This window comes from Odocoileus virginianus, chromosome 31 (genome assembly GCF_023699985.2).
Source record: "Odocoileus virginianus isolate 20LAN1187 ecotype Illinois chromosome 31, Ovbor_1.2, whole genome shotgun sequence".
In the NCBI taxonomy this organism is placed as follows: domain Eukaryota; kingdom Metazoa; phylum Chordata; class Mammalia; order Artiodactyla; family Cervidae; genus Odocoileus; species Odocoileus virginianus.
Window position 1 is genome coordinate 9,469,429 of NC_069704.1, and position 4,465 is coordinate 9,473,893.

At 53.8% G+C, this 4,465-nt stretch overlaps 1 long non-coding RNA gene across 1 annotated transcript; it reads right to left on the reverse strand.

Annotated features, from left to right (window-relative positions):
- Positions 1-597: 597 nt before the first annotated feature.
- Positions 598-3,470, reverse strand: LOC139032351 (uncharacterized). The gene is made up of 2 exons (XR_011484854.1): positions 3,041-3,470; positions 598-1,847 (listed from the first exon to the last, which is right to left on the reverse strand). It is a non-coding gene; the product is annotated as an uncharacterized lncRNA (long non-coding RNA).
- Positions 3,471-4,465: the final 995 nt, after the last annotated feature.

Sequence of the window (4,465 nt, forward strand, 5' to 3'; positions counted from 1 at the left end):
TGGCCGAAGCAACTGGCCAATCCCCAAACTCCCCTTTGCCTGATCTCCTTGCCAACACTGCTTGGTGACTTTGTAAAATTTTCTTTATTGAGTTATAATTTACACACCATACAATTTGCTTGCTTTATGTACACAATTCAATGGTTTTTGGTATATTTACAGAGTTGTGTAACTGTAACCACAGGTATAGGGTTGTTTTTTTTTTTGTTTTTTTTTTTTTTGCTGCAAGACATAGGGGATCTTATTTCTCCAACCAGAGATCGAACCCATGCCGCCTGCATTGGAAGGAAGGAGTCTTAACTGCTGAACTGCAGGGAAGTCCCAATTTTTTTTTTTTCTTTTTTAAGTTTTAAGGGAAGTCTGCCTTGGAGAAAGGGTGTGTGTATCTGTGTTTGTGTATACATATCACCACAGTATCTGGCGCTGTCTCATTAAGTTAGAGAAATGAGGGAAACTTTCTTAATGAAGTAGCCTTCGAACTGATGTCTGCACATCAGTTAGACTCATTCTCACTGGTGAGTGCTGGACTGGGTGGGTGTCAGGAGACCCAGACCCCGAGCCTAGCTTGCCTCTTCTTCCTTGAGCCTTTCAAGTTAATTTAATAAGAATTTATTGTTGTCAGGAAGGCTGCTAGCCAGGGAAGCAAAACGGGTTTTGGCTTTCATGCCTACGTCAGTTGATTGGTAGCCCCTGCCTACGATGCTAGATGGAGAATGAGCTGAGGCTCAGTGGGTGAGAACACCTTGATTGATTATTCATGTCTGTCAGGACTCAGGAGGCGGTGGCTGCATCCTACAATAAAATGAAATTAGGGTAGTGATGATACAACTAATAATCATAGTGATTAGAAGAAAACCTTCCTGGTCAGGTCGTTGGGGATATTAAGTGAGATCTTAGGTGTGAAGGTAATTTGTGACCTAGACAGGTGAACTCATGATGTCTCGCTGCTCTGATTGTGAATCATGGCTCCCTTGTTCAAACAACTTGCTCCTTCCCCACACCCCTAAGTGTTGCCAGGCCTTTCTTGTCATAAGCCTGCAGGCAGCAGCGATGTGGACAGAGATCCGTGGGTCAATGCTCATCCATTCATTCCTGCAGTCAGCATTCCAGCCCTGGTCGTTTCACTCAGGATACATTTCAAACAGCCTTTTAAGATCCAGGTACCAGCACCGAGGTGGTACAAGACAGATAGATGTCTATCTCTTCAGTGCTCCTGGAATAGTTATCCTTTGGACCTGATCTTCAGGGAAGGGAGATTTGTTTTCCACCGAGGCTTGTGCCTCTCAAAGCCTCCAGGGCTGATGGTGACCACCCTGCCAGGACCACTCAGGGAGACACTAAACTTCAGCGCTGAGCACACAGTTTCTATGGTAGATGATCCAGGAAGCACCACTAAAGGGCAGGGACATGACTCAGGGAAGGGAAGCAAGCCACATCAGGGGATATGAGGAGCAGGTCACTCCTGTGGGCAACTGGGGCTCCCTCCAGCTGGGCAACAACAGGAGGCAGAAGACTGAAAGATCTCAAAGTTGTCCACCAGGAAGTGAGGAAGTCGGGATATACATTCACCAGCTCTCATCCATCAGTGCTGACGATTGCTCCTGCGGCATTAACTCCCTGACTTTTCTGGTCATCCCCATGTGCAGGCCAAGTCTGCTCCTGCAGCCCGAGCAAGCTCTAGGGCAGAGTTCCAGGTGCTTGAGTTAGGAAGCCTTAGGCGCAAACAGATCCGGCAAGTGCCAAGCAGATGTGGGCAGGTCACCACCAGCAGCTTCCAACTCCATAAGTATCACAGAAGTTGAGATCCACTGCAGCATTAAAGATCAGATCGTCTTCTCATCACCAGCCTGGGGAAAATGAAGCTCAGAGAAAGTGGGAGACACACACAATTCCATACAGCAAGTCCTCAGACAATAACCCTAATGCCAGTTACCATGTCATGGGCGCCAGACATGATGGGAGGGGCTTCACATAACTAACTCTAAGCTTTGCCATAACCCCCAGGAGGTAGATGTTACTGTTTCATTTACAGTGAAGAGAACTGAACTCAGAGGGGAAGTATTTGTAAGGACACCAAGCGTAAGTGGTAGAGACAGAATTCAAGCCCAGATCTGCCTGCCTCCATAACCTGGTGTCTTTTCACCACTCGACAAAGCCAGCAGGAGCTTCCAGGCATAGTTCAGAGCCCAGGGTTCTCCCCATTGCCCCCCGACAGTCCAGACAAGGGGTACCCTCTGGGCCAAGGGCCTGAATCTGACTTAAACTGCCTTAAACTCCCTCAAGAGCTCAGAGCTACTCCACCACTGGGCATCTCTGCCTCCACCCAGGGCGGTGTCTCATTCTCAGCAGAATAACCTGGAGAGGACACGGGAGTGGGCTGGGAGCAGAGATCAACAGGGGAGCAAAACGGGTAGAACCCCAGTGAGTGGGCCTGACTCCTTGAAGGAGCTGCAGGGGGATCTGTTATCAGCTCTGCGCCCATGAGTTAAACCACAGGAAGGTAGGCCTCATTATCCCACCTGCAGAACTGGACGATAGAGACCAGAGTTAATACTTCATGGGCACTTCTTGTACCAGTCACTCTTCCAGGCTCTTCACGTGAATGAACACACAGAATTCTCAAACTAAGGCAGTAGGCGCTACTAAGATCATCCCCAATTCACAAAGGAGGAAACCGAGGCCCAGAAGAAACAGAGTGACCGTCAAGGCCACCGAGACTGGAACTCAGGCGGCTTGATTCCAAATCTGACATCTACACTGCTCTGGACACCATCAGTCTTCTGCCTCAGATAGTAAAGAATCTGCCCGCAATGCAGGAGACCTGGGTTCTATCCCGGGTTGGGAAGATCCACTGGAGAAGGGAATGGCAACTCACTCCAGTATTCTTGCCTGGAGAATCCCACCGACAGAGGAGCCAGGTGGGCTACAGTCCATGGGGTTGCAAACAGTCAGACAGGACTGAGGCTAACACTTCAGGCCACTCTGGGGCATCTATAAAAGGAGACCCTCCCCCAGTATATGGTACAGAACCCTTGCTTACCGTAGCGGTTAGGTCACCAGCAAGTCAGATGTAAAGCCAGTGTCAGTTTCCCAGCCCTGCTTTCCCCGGTCGGAGGGCGGGGTGGTACCAGAGCCCCGCTCACCACCAGCAGCCCCCCGCCCCCCTCGCCCCGGGCACCCCCGCCCAGCCGGCAGGCCCCTGCGCGCGGCAGCGCTGACTCGGCACCTCCAGCCTATACCCTGGGGCCGAGCGCTCTGCACGGCCGCCTGGGGACGTCCCCAGGGGCTCCGCCTCCTCAGAGCGAGAGAGGGACCCTCGGGGAGAGTTCCCGAGGGAGCCTGCGGCGGGAGAGCTAATTCTAGAGGGCGCCTGGGGGCCCAGAGAAGGCAGCAGGATGGGGGTGGGGAGTGAGGAGGAAGGGTTGAAGGCAGGAGGGGAGGATGCGCACAGAATCACTAGAAGCGGGAGGCGGCTGTGGTCCACCCAGCAGAGCCGGGCGGAGACCACTTCTGTCTAGAAGAGGCATTTCTCACCGCGCCTACCCACCCCCACCGCACACAAAGAGCAGGAAACCACCCCCACCCCCAAACTAGGAAGCAGGGGACCGAGGATTTAGAGAACCCAACGGAAAGGGCTGGAAGAGGGCTTTTGGTCCAACCACCTGCCCAGATGGAGGAACTGAGACCCCAGGAAGGAGAGACCCAGAGGCCCTCATGGCGTGGCTGGGGGGTTAGTCCTCCTTTGAAAGGGTGTGCAGGCCAAGTCCTGGGGTACTTTTCCCTCCTCTGTCCCTTCCCCAGCCCCCTGCCCTCCCCTCCCCATCCTCTGCCTTCACAGTGGCCCCAGTTCCCACCTCTGGGAAGGTTCCAGTGTCCCCACTACCCTCAGGGACTCCCCTTTCCAAATGCTGGCTCCATCCCTGGGTGGAGAGGGGCGGCCTTGGGAAGCCTCTCTGGGTGTCTGGACCGGGGTGGGAGGTGGGAGAGAGTAAGGTGGCCAAGGGGGCACTGGCTGGGGGCTTCCCTCCGACCCAGGGACTGGGTCCCTCCAGCCTCCAAAGAGGCGAGTCACCTCTGTGTGGGGAATGATAATAACATCACCAAGGAGAGCAACTCCCCACTGCCCCCCAGGAGAGCGCCTGCCCCCAGACCCACGGGGTCAGCTCCCCGGCCCTTGCCCTCACGCCCCAGCTTCAGCCCCACCAGCTCTCGTCCAGTCCCCTGATGTCCACACCCTCTCCTGACTCCAGCACTTGCACCTCTGTGCCCTCTATTTGGGATACTCCCCAGGAAAGTGACTGCAAATGAAAGAAAAGATGTTGGAGGGCACCCCTAGGGCTAGGGTCAGAGCAGGCCTTTGTCAGGGTCTGACCATTTTGCAGGGTGGTTTTCAAACAAAGGCCTGGGAGTCAGGGCCACCAGACCCCCAGGGCAGGGGCTTTCTGGGGGTTCTTTTGCAAGGATG